The 20,117-nt window shown below is 37.6% G+C and overlaps 1 protein-coding gene across 1 annotated transcript in view; it reads left to right on the forward strand.

The window, feature by feature from the left end:
- The window catches only part of LOC306870358 (dehydrogenase/reductase SDR family member 11-like), a 30,807-nt gene that overhangs the window by 2,428 nt on the left and 8,262 nt on the right, over positions 1-20,117 (forward strand). The gene's annotated exons all lie outside the window — the stretch shown is intronic.

Below are 20,117 nucleotides of genomic sequence, written 5' to 3' on the forward strand. Positions count from 1 at the left end.
CACAGCCCTGCTTTTGAATTCCAACCAAACAGAGAGACTGGGAAAATCAGTTAGAAAGGTTTGGGAACAGGATAGTGATGAACTAACTGTGGGAGTAATAATGTGGTCGCTATGGGAGACGGGATGGAATGGGAAGCAGGGTCTTTACTGGCAGCATCCGTTACGACAGATTTCCATTTCTGTTCCAGGATCAGTTTTTCCCACAGCAACCTTTGAGCATCAGATCCATAGACACACCAAACTACATGACTACATGATGAGATCTTTTAGCATCTTTTGTTCGGTTTCTGTGTAAGGCCTTTGGACTACCTGGAGTTAGAATTTTATAATAATAATTGTGTATGATATTTTTTATGTTGTTTATTATTTATTTTCATATTGTTTATTGAATCAAATTAATTAATAAATTAAATTAACAAATTAATTTTATTTTCATGATTTTATTTTATATACTTTTTCATTTTATTATATATAGTGTATGTAAGCTGACAAATATATATTTGTGTATTTTAGTGTAATATTACATACAGGGCATAAAATTATTTAAATATAATATACATTTTTAACTTATTTGTCAGCTTTCACGCACTAACAAAAAGATGGCCTCATGGCCATAATTAATGATTTATTAATTTATTGTTTGTTTTGATCTGAAATATTGATTGAGTAATTGCAGAAATATTAAATTTCAGTTTTATTACAAAAAGTTTGTTACTTCTAACACTTTTGGCCATAATAACGAGGAAGGGATATTAAAAATCAGTTTGTTTAAGATATAATATAAATTATTTACATTATTTTCATTATGTCTGCTTAAAGTACTCTAGCATGTAGATGGTCTCCGGGCAATAACTGGGGGAAAAAAATGCATTTTTTTTTTTGGTTTTTTTTTTGAGTAATGCATGTTTGTTACTCCCAAAATGTGTTACTCTCAACACTCTGTTAGCCATAACAACATCAAGCTCTGATTAATGCATGTTTTTAACACCACTATACAAAGCTGCAGGAATACAGAGGTTGGATTGGCGTACAGTATGTACAGTACAGTAGTTGCACTACAGCCCAGTCTAGTCAGACAACAGTCTGTTCCAGTAATACTACAACTCCCTCCACCCATACTGCTGTGAAAGCTCACGCTCATGTTGCAGCACTGAGCTCTGGACGAGGCTCTGTGTCTTTGATTGGATTGATCTTAATCACTAAATGTGCTCCAATATCTTAATCGCTTTCCTTCAGCAGTTTTCAGTTGGGTGTTACATTATATCTTTTCATACAAATTTTTAAGATCTTAATTTAGGCTGAATCTGCAGTGTTGGCGAGTGTGTCGTTCACTTGTCCTTCAAGCTCAATCGATTCCCAGAAAACAAGTGGTGCGTGACACAGTGCATGCAGGCCCTCCGCTGGTGTCATGATCTTTACATCACGCGTGGAATCAGTAAGCTGGAATATTCCGCTGACCTTGGCAGCACTGAGTGTTTGGTTGGGCTCATGTGATCAGGGCTGCTCATGGCTGATTGGGATGATTTTTCAGTGGTTTCTCAACTCAACACAGCGATGCACATTTTGTATGTCTGCCTTATTTACACAACTGATTCAAATCAGCTTGTTAGCAGAAAGCTGCAAGAACCAAACTTGTTCTATTAGATAGGAGAGACTGGATGTTTGCTGAAAATTAGTTTTCTTAATGGGAACAGATTTTGTGAAATGTAGCATTCCATCACTTGCTCAGCAATGGATGCTCTGCAGTGAATGGGTGCCGTCAGAATGAGAGTCCAAACAGCTGATAAAAACATCACAATAATCCACACCACTCCAGTCCATCAGTTAACATCTGGAGAAGTGAAAAGCTGCATGTTTGTTACAAACAAATACATCAAGGCGTTTTAAATTTAAAATGTGTCTTCTGGCCAAAATAGAGTCCATAATCCATAATAACGTTTTCTCCATTGAAAAATCCATCTCCTGTTCTCTCTCACATCAACTTGTAAACAGTGTTTGAGCTGTGCTGATTTCTCTCCTGATCCAGACCAGATGACTTTATCACTGGATAAAGAAATCTTATATAGTGGACTCGTTTAGCTGGAAGCTAGACAAAAATGTCTTAATTACAGCTTTTTGTTTTGACAAGGTATCAACTGATGTACTGTAGTGGTGTGGATTATTGTGATGTTTTTATCAACGGTTTGGACTCTCATTCTGACAGCACCCATTCACTGCAGAGGATGCACAGGTGAGACAGTGATGTAATGCTGAATTTGTCCAAATCTGTTCTGACGAAGAAACAAACTTACTGTACCTACTATACTTTGGATAGCCTGAGGCTAAGTGATATTTCATCAAATTGCCATTTTTAATGAGGAAATTATCGAAACATTGCACAGATCTTTGCGATGCTTTAACTATAAATAAGATCAGAAGAGTGGCATTTAGTGGTGCTTGGTAAGATCAGTATGATCTCCACTAGACCACAGCACTTTAATCATTTACATGCACATCTTACATCGGTGATGCTTACTCAAACTGTGTTGTTTTATTGGGAAAAGGGTGATTTTAGGGGAACAGTTCATACAAATCCTAATCAACACAACTAGATTTGTGCAGATTACCGTGGTTGTGGTTTTGCATGAATATAAAACATCAGCATGTCTATGAGTTAATTCAGTTTAATCATGTCTTGTGCAAATATTTGTTTGTGTTGCCATAAAGAAAAACAAAAGATTTAATGATTTCAGCATTTACTGTAAATGTGGTTTTCTGGGTTTCTTTAATGAGCTCATTTTGCACAACAAAACTCAGTAGTTTACTTGCAAAATAGGAATAATTGGCAAAACTCTTTTATAGCTTTTACCTGATAAAGAACACAATTTAAGACATTTATCTTACATTTGTTGGATTGTTTAACAAAACTGGTGTCAGTGTGCATGTAAACACACTCGCTGAAACTGCATCAAGGTACCCATATAACATTTTGCTAACATTATGAAAAGGTTATTTCTGAATGTTCTGTAAACTTCCAAAATGTCCAGTTTCCATTCCATTTGATCATTTTTATCATTACAGGAACATATATGCTTTTGAATGTTCTTTTTGAACTTTTGAAACAAGTAGTAACATTTAAAACTAATGTTACATGAATGTCCAACTGAAACGTTAAATGTGAAAACATAACATGAACAATGTATAAATAATGTTTTTCTGCAAGTGTTAGGAAAACATTATTGAAGACCAGATAACTTTGAATGAACGTTCTGTTAATGTTCCTGGAAGAACTTAGAGAACCTTGCTAGAAAGTTCTGAGAACGTTCCCTGTTAGCTGGGAATACAGCAGTGTCAAATGATTGCAAATGTCACATACAGTACATGCATGTGTCAGATGGTATGCATGAATGGGGAACGTCACTGTGCAATGTTGTTATTCCTGTCTGGAATCTCAGCTTTCTCAAACCACAGTTCCCTGAACTGATTATTCCAGTTGTCAGTTACAGTAATGGATGGCCTTTGTGTATGTTTTGTTGCAACTGAAGCATGCGTAACCAAACCAGTTGTGGGCACTTTATAATGCGTCAGATTACAAGGGCAAACACTGGATGATGACATCAGCCACCCGTTTATCTATTCATGAGTCAACATCCATCAATCATCTCTCTTTTCATCTGGCTCTTAAAGGAACAGTTCACTTGGCAAATATAGTTATATATTGATTTTCAGTGTACACATTGTTTTAAAGGAGCTTTACAGAAAATTATGTTAATATTTATCATTTTCATATCTTCATACCTTACAGTTGTGTTTAACAGATTAGAGCTCAGTGATAATATAGTTTAAAGGAAAATAGTCATTATTTATGCTCATGTTGTTTCAAACTAATATGCATTTATTATTTCTGTTAAACAAGATTAGTTTTTGAACATTTACTCTGCTATTTTCCAGTTTGAAAATTGTGGTTTCCCTTTTTGTGACCTCAAAGAAAATTAATAAATCAAATATAATGTCATGCAAAAAAAAATATAAAATATAAAATGTCATTGTTGGCATGAAATTGATCTTTGTCGAACAGGTCAAGGCACTTTTTTTTTTTTTTTTATCTGCTTTCAAATGTATGAACAATTTATAAATTGTTTTGTGTTGCATGAACGAAAGAAGGTTTGGAATGACACAAATCTGAGAATTGTTGATTTCTACAGAGAAGTAAAGCCAGTGAGTTGTATGCAGTGTGAAATGTGCTCTATCAGATTTGTAAGCGCTGCCCCAGTCGTCAGATTTGATGCCAAGTTTCACGGCTCCCGTAAAAGGCACTTAATCAGACCTCAAATAGCCTTCACAGACTCTCAGTCGTCTTCCGGTGGCCGAGGATCCAGGCGCTGCAGCTAATGAATTCTGTCGTCTTGGCAGGAGGCTCATTGTATTTGTTTAAGCGCGTCACTGCGGTGCCATCAGATGGACCCGACTCTTTTAGTTTTGCTTCTGTTGTGAGCGCTGGGCTGTTTGCCAGCCGCAGTTTAAAGAGGGTTTTTCCCCACTGTGCTTTGAAATGCTTTGTGCTTCATTCACACTTGCTGATGTACACTTGCCATGCTTTCAATCTCTAGTTCTATTCCAAAATATAGTGAGCTGCCTACTTAGGCAGCATTATAAGACATTATAGCTTGCAGACACAAAGCTGCCTACCCCTCAAAATGTTTTAAAAGAAGCTCACCAAGGCTACATTTGATTTATCAAAAATGCCATAAAATCTGAAATATTATTACAGTTTCAAATAACTATTTTCTATTTGAATATATTGTAAAATGTAATTTATTTCTGTGAGGCAAAGCTGCATTTTCAGCATCATTACTCCAGTCTTCAGAAATCATTCTAATATGCTGATTTGCTGCTTAAGAAACATTTCTGGTTATTATCATATTTTTGTGGAAACTGTGATACAATTTATTTTTCAGGGTTCTTTAATGAATAGAAAGTTCAAAAGAACAACATTGAACAACTTTTGTAAAATTATAAATATCTTTACTGTCACAATTTAAAGCATCCCTGGTGAATAAAAGTAACATTTCTTTAAAAAAAAAACTAAATCCTACCGACTCTGCACATTTCAACTGTAGTCTAACTGTGACTGAACAGCATCACTCCATTACTGTGTTTAACACACATAAATCAGCTCATAAAATGCTGAAAGTGCACTGATTACACAGCACACATTGATATATGTCTAATGCAGTGCCTGCTGGTTAAGTTGGCTGTGGGTTGGAAACGATTATTGAGACTAGAGAAGTCTATTCAGCAGTCTCAGATCTATTGAATTTCACAGAGAGAAGCTAAAGAAAGCGTGTGCTTGTATGTGACACAGCACATGGGTCGTCATGCAGGTTGTCATGTATCAGCTCCACACCCAGCATGGAAAACAGCTCCAACGCTGCACACAAACCAGACATGTAGGTCACACATGGGCATGTTACCAGTATACACAGTGCTTTAGGGGGACTTACTCTACACTTGCATAGTAGTGCAAACATCATAAGTCAAACTTTGCATTAAAAATGTAGCTCATCTCATGCTGTTATATACAATCATTCGAAAGTACAACTGTGCAGGTTAGTAAAAGTCCTGATGTTTATTGTCTACACAAGCATCTATCACACACACAAAAACACTCCATTTTCACTAGATCTGTGACATATTTATAATATACATTTCTTTCAGCTTGAACTTCCCAACATTTGGCCAGAATAAAGCGTCTTTCTAGTTCAAATTCCAAAAGCTTTGATACTGTGATTCATGGCTGAATCATGGCATGCTGATGTGTATTGTGTCGTGAGGTAATGGATCAAACCAAATCTGTTGCATTCTCCTGAACTCATGCAAATTGTGAGCAGCACTGATTTCGTAAGCGTTTGTGCACCATCATCTGATTTACATGATTCCTATAGTCAGTCAGGTGCTAAAACAACACGAGCAGCACATGCAAATACTTTCAGTGAACACAATTCATTCTTCGTGAATAACTACTCTGTGCATTACATTAAAAAGACACCAAAACTGGCACAAAATCTGATCTCAAATGGGACCTGTTATGCCCCTTTTTACAAGATGTAAAATAAGTATTTGATGTCCCCAGAGCGTATGTGTGAAGTTTCAGCTCAAAATACCCCACAGATAATTTTGTATTGCTTGTTAAAATTGCCACATTTAGGGTGTGAGCCAAAATGCTGTTTTGAGTATGTTGCTTTAATGCAAATGAGCTGTTGCTCCCGGAGAAGAGGGCGGAGCTTCAAGAGCTCAAGCTCCGCATTAGCAGAACTAGCCTTTGCAAATAAACATTCCCCTATTAGTACAAGCCTGTTATCTTTACAGAAAACGTACTGTATTTCAAAGTCAGTCAGCTGATTATATTGTGCATAATAAATTTGTGTTTATGAATTACACAGATGAGGAGCACAGCGGGATAAAAATAACAACATAGCTGGTCTCATGCTATCACAAACTTTATAAGTCCCACTTCTGATCACGAGCTCGACAACTACAAGCGATCAACTCACATTGCTTTCATATGCAACTTTTAACTACCACATTCCTATTTAAGATCATTCTGATCAGGCAGCATCAGTGAAAACACATGATGATATTTACTTTGTCTGGAGCTGACGTTCGCATTGGTATTGATTCCCAAACATAATATTATAGGCTGGATGTCTTCACACACTGCGGCTACACAACTGTGTTCAAACAGCTTATAAAAGTGATTTTTGCATAATAGGTCACTATTATGATGAATGGCTATGTTATTTGTTCTTCTCATCTGAATACAAAATTTATGTCTCTGGAAAATAGTGATCTGTGACATTGTATTACGTTGAATATTCAAAGTTTTTTGTGGACACATGAGTGGTTTTTAGATTTGTAGAGTTAACATTATCGTCTTTATTTTATGTTATGTTATTTTATGTTACTAGTGCGATTTATTTTGTTTCTAAATAACTCTTTAATTTAGACGTACACTTCAGACATCTCTGCTTTTTATTAAAACCTATAAGCTGTTTGAGTAAAATCTATCAATTTGCATTCATAGTGTTCCTATTATTACATTTACATTTAATGTTTTTATCCAGAGCAACTTACAAATGAGCTCTGATTAGTTTTACCATTTGTGCAATATTTTTATTTATTTATTTTAATGGCTGGTGCATAACCATCCTGCACATGCTAAGCTTATATCTAAATACAGTATATTGCCATTTGGATGCTCATTGTTCTTAAGGGTGGCATGACTGGCATCTTACCTCATTTTACCCTTGTGTGTGTGTGTGTGTGTGTGTGTGTTTATCCACGCCCAAAGATGGAGCGTAACTAATATTTATTGTAGAAATGAGCAATATGAGCTTTATATCCGCACAGAGGAGCCCTGAGAAATGAAAGCAGATGTGAAGGGTCTCCGGGGGACATCCCGTGTCTCCTGAAAGCCACTGTCTCAACACTAAATGACATCAGAAGCAGACGTGGATGTGCACGGGTTCATTGAGTGCATGGAGACCTGCTGACTGAGATAGGGAGAGATGCAGGGGAGAAACAGTCCTGCAATAAATCAAATGCGATTATATTTCATAACAAGACTAAAAGCTTTGTTTATTTCTTATTGAGTAGTTTTATTCTCACAGTGAGCGTGTCGTGTAGTTGCATGAGGAAGTATGTTGAACGGCTTTGTGTGGAGTAATCCGTGATTATACTGAGCTGTTGCATGATAATGAACCCCCTCGTGCCGCGAGATGGATTCATCCGTCGGTGGTCAGACGGTCTGAGGATGTGGCGCGCGACCACGCTGTCTTTCTATTACTGTCTGCCTGTGAACAGCGTCTTTCTCTGAACAGCCCCTGGAGACTGATGTCGTGTTTAAAGGCATACGGATCGTCTAGTATGCAGTGCATTCAGGCTTTGTATTTAATCAGCATTGAAACATTCTCCCAACAAAACACTTCAGATTAAATATCACTCCAAATAAGATTATTTAGGGATTTTTCTGTGCCTTTAAAACAAAAGGAGAGAGAAGCGCTCTATGTACTAAGTGTGCATACTAAACATCCTTTGACAGCTCAGTCCATCTTCTTCTGTATCTGCTGGAGGAGATCTGTTGAAATAATCACTTTTGTCTGGGCCATTGCTTAAAATGCACATTTTCTGGCTAAATACTTTTATATTTGTCTCTTATAAATGTAGAATTCATGACATTGTATAATGCTTTTGGAGAGGTTGCATCAGTCTGAATCCCTTTTTTATTATAGTGATATTCTGCTAGTGTTATTTTAGTATTATTTATACTTAATATTATATTATTATTTATAATACTATGGTGTTATCTTTTACTATATAAATAATTATTGTTATATTTTCATAATTTTATGAAATTATAAAAAATATATTTTTTAATTATTATAATTATAATTTTTATGTGCTTTTGTCTGTTTTTTGTTTTTATAATATAATAATAATAATATATATATGTAATTCTGGAAGTCATTTTTAATTTTTCAACTGATGTTTTATGTTTGAGCAAAATAGTGGTGACTGCTGGTTATTAATGCTTTCAAGAGAAGAGCAAATGTTTTCAAATGCAACCTTTGTCATTACGTCAGATGCGCTGATTTATCAAATGTCAGTCATTAAATGTACTGAATGACTTTTGAGGTGATGAACCATTATCATCTGCTCATTTCTCTGCTCTTGGCCTTTTTTAGGAAGAGTAATACAGAGCGCTCGGCTGTCGGTCTTACCGTTTCACACACACACAAACACGCAAACACACACACGGCCGGATGCTTCTCGTGGTGCTGAAACTAAATTGGATGGCTTTCCACACACAGAATCTCAGATTCTCACATTCTCCATCTCTGTCCAACACACACACACACACACACACACAGAGGAAACTCAACACTTGCCAAACACTCTGTGAGCAGAGATTGGCATTGATGAGGAAATAAAACTCTGCCTTCAGATCCTCCAGGAATGATCATTTTTGCAAGATTTACACTCATGCATTTGGCAGACGTTTTACCCAAAGCAACTTACATTACAGTAAAGGTTTACTTGTGCATATTATTAATTCAGGCCATTGTGTCAAGTACAAAATATTAATACATTTTTTGTGTGTGTAACACTTACTGTATGCAAAGAAAAAAACAGTCCAAACAATCCCGTAGTCATCTGGACAGAAATGTTAGTTTTAAAGATAAATGAATGCAGTTTCATGGTCATGTGATTGATTTCTCCTCCGCTGGCAGGAGTGTCAGGCTTCATCTGTTCAGTCTGTGTCTCATTAAACTCTGGGGTCTTTACTGTAAGTGATGTGAACAGCTGATTCCCGTGTTACTAAACATTGAACTGATTAAAGTTTACAGCGGCTTTACTCCCTTGCACACACACACACTCCTTATATCATCTGCCAGACGTCTTATGAGTTTCTACTGTCCTACTTTTGCTTTCTGTTTTCTTTTAGTCTTTGTTTTTTATGTGGTCTTTGTCTCTATCAATGTATATAGCACAATATTCAGTGAGATTTATGGTTCAATGATAGAAAGTTTTGATAAGATTATACACTGACAGTTCCTAAATTGGGACATTTTTGTGTCATGGCACAAATTAATCTTGAAATCTATTTACATTTTATATTTGTCTACAAAACACTTAACAGAAGCTTTTAGGTGATCGCCTTCAATTAATGTGCAAATTTAATTCTATATAATTTAGCAGATTTTTTTTCAGTTGTGACAACTAATACAAAACATTTTATGACTCGCCTTGCATACAGGTTTTCTATTATATATCAATCATTTGAAACCTTTTTTACTTTTTTCCTTGCAAAAATTAATTTGATTGACTGCTCTTGCTTTCTCAGTGTGATTGTTACCCAAGTACAATTTAAGCACTTTTTTCATTTAACTTCAATCAGCGTTCAGTTCTCCCGTGGCATTTTGGGATATCAGCGGGTCCAGTGGTTGCAGCTGATGCAGTTTCTATTTTCACCGTTCTCTGTAGTGTGTGTGTGTGTGTGTGTGTGTGTGTGTTTATAGTGGACTGTGTTGTTCAGCTGTGTGTCAGTTAGAGCCAGTTGATGAAATCTGGCTTCACAGGTTGGTTCAGGTGTTACATAACACTGATCCTGACGGCCGCACCCTTCCTGTCCTCTGTTCTCTGATCTCTGTGCAGAAGAACTAAATCGACAGCTCTCCGGTCAGCATCGGTGGTCATCAGCGCTAATGATCCATCATTAATGACTCAGGTCTGCAGGGTTTGAATCATTTTCACGAGTCTGATTTTAATGACTTTGATTAACGATTCAGCCCAACCTTTGGACAGCTGTAATCTATCACAGGTGGAAGTGTGTGTGTGTGTGTGTGTGTCATACGTGTGACTAATCAGCAGCGCCTCCTTGTGACCTTTAGCAATCCATTTACAGTGTGAGCTCTTTCTCCGACTCATCAAACACACCTCCTCTGTATGTGGGCATATAAGAAATATAAGAAACTATTAATTGAAAAATGTATAGCTGACATTAATAATTCAATTATAGTCAGCTATTACTGTACAATTTATTTTAAGACAATTTTTCCAAGTAATTATTCAAGTTAATATTCATTATATTAAACAAAAATTATAATAAATAATTTGCAAGCAACAGAACTAATTAAATAAACCATAGAACAAGGATGCAATTAAAGTCAACTGTACTTGAAGTGTTTTACAGTAACCACAGTGTCAGCAAGCAATGTAAAAGGAAAACACACACAAACACATACACACACATACAACCCAAATTCTGGAAATGTTGGGACGTTTTTTAAATTTGAATAAAATTAAAACTAAAAGACTTTCAAATCTCATGAGCCAATATTTTATTCACAATAGAACATAGAGAATATAACAAATGTTTAAATTGAGAAATTTTACACTTTTATCCACTAAATGAGCTTATTTCAAATTTGATGCCTGCTATAGGTCTCAAAAAAGTTGGCACGGGGGCAACAAAGGGCTGAAAAAGCAATACATTTTGAAAATATTCAGCTGGGAGAACATCTAGCAACTAATTAAGTAAATTTCAAAAGTATCTCAGAAGTAAAGATGGGCAGAGGCTTTACAATCTGTGAAAGAGAGCGTAAAACGATTGAGGAATACTTTAAAAACAACATTCCTCAACGTCAAATTGCAAAGGCTTTGCAAATCTCATCATCTACAGTGCATAATATCGTCAAAAGTTTCAGATAAACTGGAGAAATCTCTGTGCGTAAGGGATAAGGCCGAAGACCTTTGTTGGATGCCTGTGGTCTTCAGGCCCTCAGACGACACTGCATCACTCATCCGCATGATTCTGTCATTGACATTACTAAATGGGCCCAGGAATACTTCCAGAAGCCACTGTCGGTAAACACAATCTGCCATGCCTTCTGCAGATAAGATCTAAGATATGATCCAAGATAACGCCGCACATGGCAGCCACAGTGCTCAGCTCTCCAGTGTTTGTACTGTTTTTGTTAGTTTTTCCTGTTTTTTGTTTCTCAAACACGATCAGTTTTACCAGTGATGAACTGCTGAACATTTGGCAGAGCACACCACAAAATCTCTTACTGGATTTAGATTATTCAGACGTTTTGTTGAACATTGTAGTTGGCGGAGCAGCAGCGCTGGTCAAACGCTTCAGGATGCGCAGAAGGGGGAAGCGAGCCGGTGCGCACATGAAGCACGGAATTCGGACGGCGTTGCCTAGCATCCATCTGGCGAATCTCCGCTCTCTACCCAAGATGTGCTGTCCCAAACTAGAAATGCTCTTCATTAACTGTAAGCCTTTCTATTCGCCGCGGGAGTTTCACTCGTTCATTCTGGTGAGTGTTTACATTCCTCCGCTAGCGCACGTGAGCCTGCCATTACAGAAACTCACTGATCTGATCACAGAGACTGAGCAACAACACCCTGACTCTGTTTTAATAAAGCAAATCTCTCCCGTGAACTGCCAAAATACAGACAGCACACCACATGTCCCACCAGAGACAGTAATATACTGGATCACTGTTACACAGCGATAAAGGATGCATATCACTCTGTTCCACAGGCAGCTTTGGGGCTCTCTGATCAATGTTTAGTTAATCTCATACCAACCTACAGGCAGAAACTGAAATCAGCTAAACCTGTATTAAGGACTGTAAAAAGATGGACTAATGAAGCAGAGTGGGATTTACAAGCCTGTTTCCACCTCACTGATTGGACTGTTTTTGAAGCTGCTGCCACCGATCTGAACGAGCTCACATGGACTCTAACATCATATATCAGTTCCTGTGAGGATATGTGCATTCCTACCAGGACTCATTTAACCTACAACAATGACAAATCATGGTTCACTGCAGCTCCGTCAGCCCAAAGAAGATGCTCGCATGAATGGGGACAGATTCTTGTATAAACATGCCAAATACACACTGGAAAAGGAGATCAGAGTGGCAAAGAGGAATTATTCTGGAAAGCTAAGGAAATAATTCTCTTCCAGGGATCCTGCTTCAGTGTGGAAAGGTCTGAATGACATCACCAATTACAAGACACCATCCCCCAGCACTGTGGAGAATCACCAACTGGCAGACGATCTGAATGAGTTTTATTGCAGGTTTGAAAAAACACCATTCACACCTCCTGCAACCCCCCTCTCCCCCCTCCTGCACTGCAGATAAGTGAAGATGAGTCAGGTCTTTAGAAAGAACAAGAGAAGGAAGGCACCTGGCCCAGATAGTGTGACACCAGTCTGTCTGAAATCCTGTGCTGACCTGCTGGCCCCCATCTTCACACAGATCTTTAACAGATCACTGGAGCTGTGCAAAGTCTCCTCATGCTTCAAACGCTCCACCATCATCCCTGTCCCAAAGAAACCCAAAATTACTGGACTTAATGACTACAGACCTGTGGCTCTTACGTCTGTGGCCATGAAATCATTTGAAAGACTTAAGTTTTGGCTTATCTGAAGGACATCACTGGACCCTTACTGGACCCCCTGCAGTTTGCCTACAGAGCAAACAGGTCTGTGGATGATGCAGTCAACATGGGACTGCACTACATACTGCAACAACATCTAGACAGACCAGGGACTTATGTGAGGATCCTGTTTGTAGACTTCAGCTCCGCTTTTAACTCCATCATCCCATCACTCCTCCAACCCAAATTAACTCAGCTCTCCATCCCCAACAGATCAACAGCTTCCTGACAGACAGGCAGCAGCTAGTAAAGCTTGGAAAATTCTCATCCAGCACCCGTACCATCAGCACTGGCGCCCCTTCAAACGTCTTCAAACTGTTTCGAAAAGAAAAGGAGATGCTACACCATGGTAAACATGCCCCCGTCCCAACTATTTTGAGACCTGTAGCAGGCATCAAATTTGAAATGAGCTCATTTTGTGCATAATATATCTCTGTTTAAACATTTGTTGTTACCTATGTTGTATTGTGAATAAAATATTGGCTCCTGTGATTTGAAATTCTTTTAGTTTTCATTTTATTCCCAACATTTCCGGAATTCGGGTTGTATAGATGCAGTATATACACACACATATTTATAAAGATCAATAAGATGTCCCTTATATATATATTAACCCTTAATTGCATATCTCGGGTCTTTAGCGACCCGGGCGTCATTCTCTGCCCTCTCCCTTCATTTTTTAAAGTTAGACTTCAACTTTCTTAGTATTCCTCAATCTATTCATTATAAACAATATAACAAGAAGAAAACGTTAAAATATAAAAGAGTGCCTATTTTCTGATAATTGTTTTGTAAAAAAGTGTATAGGGTCGCAAGAGACCCAAGGTGTGTAAATATGCAAGTGTTTTTTCCTGCACGACTATATTTACATATCTGATGACTCAATATGTGCACTGTATCTTTCTTCCTCAAGGAGGCACTGTTTGATACACAATTATGATGTGATGTTTCACTCATAATTACCGCAGGTGTAAAACAAACGAATATCATCAGCAAAAATGTAACTGGTTTGAATGGCTTTACTGCAGAGCAATTACTATAGGCAATGAAATATAAATGTCACTGCTATTTGATGCTGGATGTGGTGAATAAGCTGCCAGTGATCAAAATATTGAATATGAAGTCATTGAAAACGATCGTTTTGAGAATATGTTTGAGATCGTTAATATGAGCCAGATGCTGGATGTACTGTGGAAGTGCGCTCTGACGATGACAACGATGCTAAAATAATCTGCTCACATTGAACCCTTTTAAGTTTCAAAAGGGAACGAAATATGCTTTATTTTATTCTGTAATTGTTCTTAAAGTATCAAGAGAGTATTTTGCTGTTGCAGCAGTTAGAGATCCATCTGTGCTGGAAAAATAGGTCTGGGTCGCTAAAGACCCAAATATGTAATAATGACTGGCGAAACATTCATGCATTCAAGGGTTAAAGCCCATTTCTGCCATAGACAAGTAATACAAATAAAAAGGGTAATTGCAACTTTTTATCTCACAATTCAGGCTTTTTTTCTCACAATTCTGAGTTTAAAGCCTGCAAATCAGTTTTTTTTTTTTTGTCTGCCTCACAATAAAAATACAAATTAATTGTGACTTTTTATCTCACAATTCTGACTTTTTTCTCTCAAAGTTGAATTTTTATTTTTTTATTTTATTGTGTTCTATTGTTTTATTGTCTGCCACCAAATTAAAATTACAACATTTTACATATCTCACAATTTTTATTTTTTTTCTTGTTAAAATGAAATTTAAAAGAAAAATTATCTCACAATTCTGACATTTTCTTCATAATTCTGAGATTAGTTTTTTTTTTTTTTTTTTTTTGAAAAACTTTTAAATAAAATTTTTATCCCAAGGAATCAAGCTTCTATACTTATGCTCACCAAGGCTGCATTTATTTAATATTGTTAAATATTCCAATGTAAAATAGCTGTTAGACGTATACTTCAGTATGGACTTTTTGAGTTTTGACGGCATCAGTGCTGGTGCGTCTGACAGCCCTTGTTAGGAGCGTCTGATTGAATTAGTTGTGGCTATTGTAAGTCTGAGCTGTTTCTGGCTCTTTTGTTCACTTCCTTTTTCATTGGGCGGCTCAGATCTGCAGCTTTACTAATGAAGATGTGAATATGCAATGACAGGCCAAATTGCTCATCGCTGCTGGTGAAAGTAGACACGGATCAGGAAGGAAAGGCGTGTGTGTGTGTGTGTGTTTATGGCTCAGAATTCCCCAAACGTCTCTCCCTCACACCAGGTTTTTTCTTCTCTTGTACCTATTTCCATACAGTCATAAAAAAGAACAGTAAGTGAATTTGAGAGAAGCTCATCCTGTTATGTTCTCTCTCAGTGTCTAAATGAAATCTCAGTGCTTTTGTTCTGTAATGCAGAGTGTGGCATTGATTTCACTTGTGTGTCCTGTAGCCAGTGCTGAGAAACTAAATGTGGATATTTTGAGAATTAATAGTATATATTGCTTTCTGTTCATTGGTAGTTATTAATATCTTAATTAAAATTCTTAAATAATATTGATAAATAATAATATACTTTTTAGATCTGCAGGAGCATGTTTGTTGTTTATTAAATTGTTTTTTTTCATATGTTTTCAGATATGTACATACATGTTGTACTTTATAGCAAACAGTAATGGGATTATTTATTTATTTATACATATTTTAAATGGATATGTATTGTTAATGTATTTAAATAATACATTAACAATAAAATACATATTTAGAAGTATTTAATTTTTATTTAATTTAATCTAATATTTTTATTTATTTATTCATTTATTTGACCTTTTTAATATCATGAAATAAATTATTTTATCTGCACATGCATTTACTAGTCTGTTACGATTACATAAATTAATTCAGTCGTTAATCTTCTCATGTTCTCACATTTACATTCTTTAATGTTAAGGGTGTTGGCATAAAAATGTTGTCCTTTGGCTTTGTTGCCTCTTAAAGTTGAGGTTCAGATGAGTCAGGATATTTTTTGGCTGTAGCACCAGCGACGCTTCATTACTCTGATTTGGCATCAAGGGTTCATCCAGTACAGACACACTCACTGAGAGCCAAACCTGGCCCCTGTCTTGGGCCCCATCTCTCTCTTATGGCCCATCTGCCCCTCGGGGATGGACGTGAGCCAATCACAAGCTAAGTAAGTCTCCCCAAAAAAGAGCCAATCAGCCGCGAGCTCAGTTGACTCACTGGTGAGAAAGAATGACTCCAGACAAATGACTTAAAATACTTTGGCAGACTAGCAGTAATGCTGTATATGTATGTATAGGTGTGTGTGTGTGTGTATATATTTAAATAGATATATAAAATACATATTAAAAAAAAGAAAATATAATTATAAAAATATAAAATAATGCACTCATTTCTTTTTTTGTGAATTGGAATTAATAGAGATATATCATTTAATTTCAACATTTAAAAAATATATTTTTTTAATTTTCTATTTTAAAATATATATATATTAAGATTTTAACATTTAAACAAGTGCTGTCAAACGATTAATCGCATCCAAAATAAAAGTTTTTGTTCACATAATATATGTGTGTACTGCGTATATTTTTTTAATGTATATATAAATGTTTACACACATACATACAGTATATGTTTTGAAAATATTTACCTGTACATATATTTATATTCATATCATTTATATTGTATATAAATATATTTAATATGTACACAGCATAGTTTTCTTAAATATATGCATACATGTGTGTATATTTATATATACATAATAAATATACACAGTACACACATATATTATGTGAACAAAAACTTTTATTTTGGATGTGATTAATCGCGATTAATAATCGTTTGGCAGCACTAATTTAAACATTTTAAAAATATAACATTTAAATTGCATAACATTTTATAAATATACATAACACATATTGTGTGTGTGGGTGTGTGGGCACGCAATTTAATAGAAGCAAGCATATTTAACACAGATTGAAATTGTGTGTGTGTGTGTGTGTGTGTGTGTAGGCTATATATATGTATGTGTATTCACAATAAATGAAATCTGTGGTGCATTATCCATTGACGGGCGTCAGTACATTGTGGAAATTATACAAAGGAGACATGATTATTGTTTTGCTCTTATGTTAATTTTTGTAAATGATGCTACATGGAAATAATGCGATTTTAATCATGACATTGATTTTGATTTTCCTCATTGGTTTAGCAGTGCCAAAACATTAGTGCGAGAATCCTGATGCTTTGCTAAAAGTTCTTTTTGTAATTCCTTTAAAATGAATTTTCTTTCCATTATTAAACTGGGATGAAGCACGAAGGCATGTAATGATATTTCAGGACACTGTTGGAGCGTGGACTACGTTAAACCAGAGACCTGAAGAGCGCATACAGGATTGTCAATCTCTTCCAAAACCTAGTGAGCAACCTCTATAAGCAGAGTTTTAAGTGCACTAGTAAGGCAGCTCATATGTGTTGTGTGTGTGTGAGTGTTAATGAGTGGACTTGAGCTGTTTGTCAGCGCTATTGATGAAAAGTGAGTGAAAGCCTGTCAGTGCTTTACCCGTTTATAGACCTGTGTGTGTGAGAGAGAGATTGGACGCGTCCCGTCATCCATCACTGTCTGCATTTTACCCACTTAGTGATTTCAGACACAAAGAGTATGCATCGAATGAGTTTAAAAATAGAAAACAGATAAAAGTTGGAATCAGGAGCCAGTAAATGGAGGAAACTGCTCTGTACAGAAGAGAGAATTAGTCTTCTTATTATTAAGAGAGAAGTTTCTTTTCTTACTATTAAGAGCTTTCTTAAGTGTGTGTGTGTGTGTGTGTGCGTGTGTGTGTGTGTGTGTGTGTGTGTGTGTGTGTGTGTGTGTGTGTAATTCCCACACATCTTGAGTTTTGACATGTGCCATAAAGTCTTTCTTTTCATAAAGAAATTAGTTGACAATGTGTGTAGATTTTGTGATTCAGAATTTCCGCCCATCAGAAAGTACTGTTAATTATTTTTGATTATGCATATGCAGTTGTGATGTCGGGTGAAGTCATTTCACCTTTAGCTGTGCGTTTCTGTTGCCATGGTGACTCGGTGAGGATGGTTGTGTTAAATGAGGGAAATGCTGCAATCATGATAATGGTTGTTGTAATTGCAATCCACCTTATGGGAATGGAATACAGTAATTAGTTGTTTTCTCACAAATTACTAGTTTAGCAACATTATTATTCTTGCAATTATAGTGGAGAGAAGATCCAAGTCATTAGTTTTCTGGACATTTATTTAATTAGTCCCTAAAACTAAAGCAAGAGTCACATATATGTTTATTTTAAATATATTTATTAATATTTCATCTAATATTTAATTATGTTAATAAATTTTATTAAAAAATGTATACTTCAATTCAGCAAGTATTAATTAAATCAATCAAAAGTTACAATAAAGACATTTACGAGGTTACAAAAGATTTCTATTTCAAATAAATGCTGATTCAGTCGGTCACTCCGAGTCACGTCGTATGACCGACGAAATTGGGATCTCGCCAGAGAGACCAATCCACTTCGAGTGTAACTAAATGAGCCAATGGACATTGGCATGCGAACATTGCATCCAGCTGCCGCTGATCACAGCGTGAGTATAAGAGGCAGCAGGTGCACCACATTAATTCATCCTTTCGCTTCGGAGCCGAGCGGTAGTGGTGAAGCTACTGCTCTCCCCTTCCAGAGAGTGTTTCTGCGAGCAAGTGCGGCCAGTGGAGCTGCCGAAGGAGCGTGCTGGGCCCTCTGCTGGACGGGGTGCACCAGGTGTTTCCTTCAGTGCCCCCTCTGACGACCAGATGTCGATCGCTGCATCGGAGGGTGAGCACTCTCTCTCCAGGGATGACGACTCGGCTTCGTTGACCCCTTCGGGTGTGGTGTCGTTGTCCGAGCCAGACCCAGAGATGACGCTATGCTTTCCCGGGCCACCAAGAATGTTGGGCTCGCGCTGCCCTCCGGTGCCATTCTTTCCGGAAGTGCATGAGGAGCTTACAAGATCGTGGAAGGCACCTTTTACTGCCCGAAACAAATCTTGTGGCTCCTCCTCCCTCACCACCCTCGATGGTTTTATAGCCTACATGTCGAACCGGTTTCCTCCTGTGTTCTCACCTCAAACGGGTAGTGGCACTGAGAGTCCCGGCTCAGAGTCGGCTTGCGGTGTCCTTACGCCTAATTCTCCAGAGAGTTCCTTAACCAGGCAAACCCTGTCGAGTCCTCCAGCACTCCGGCGTCTGGACGTGGCGGAGCGTCCGGCGCCAGGCCTTTCAGCCAATGAATTCTTGAAATCTGGTGTGAGGCTAGTGCCCATATGAGAGACCCTGTCGGGATCCCATATGTATTCCACGGTATGCTTGTTAGAGCCGTGTTTCCCCTGGCATACCACGTTCTGCCATCTCAGAGACTTCCATGTGCAATAGTGCCCTACGGGGTTACTTCACATGTCTAAATGTCTCCCCCTCTGGGAGAAGGTGACTCCGCAGTGTGCCTCTTCCAAGTGGAAGGGCACGCTTCCCAGTGTTATCCAAGTCCTACTGTTTGGGTTGCTCAAGGAACAACAGTAGTTGTCCTCCTCTGTGTAGAGCCTGGTCCTATCGTCTGCCTTATAGGAAGGATCAGGAGGCCTACACAGGGCACTGGAAGGGGCAGCTCCTGTGGCGCTTTGGTAGGGATTCCAATTTCGTCGGTCATCCGACGTGACTCGGAGTGACCGACTGAATAGGAACGTCTCGGTTACGTATGTAGCCCTCGTTCCCTGAAGGAGGGAATGGAGACGTCACGTCCCGTCGCCACAGTCGCTGTACCACCGCTGAGCTGCCAGGTCACCTGCTCGGCTCCTCAGCGAAAGCATGAATTAATGTGGTGCACCTGCTGCCTCTTATACTCACACTGTGATCAGCGGCAGCTGGATGCAATGTTCGCATGCCAATGTCCATTGGTTCGTTTAGTTACACTCGAAGTGGATTGGTCTCTCTGGCGAGATCCCAATTTCGTCGGTCATCCGACGTGACGTCTCTGTTCCCTCCTTCAGGGAACGAGGGTTACATACGTAACCGAGACGTTCTTTTGAACTTTTTATTCATCAAATCAGCATAGAAAAATTATT

Source organism: Barbus barbus, assembly GCF_936440315.1.
Source record: "Barbus barbus genome assembly, chromosome: 5".
Taxonomy (NCBI): domain Eukaryota; kingdom Metazoa; phylum Chordata; class Actinopteri; order Cypriniformes; family Cyprinidae; genus Barbus; species Barbus barbus.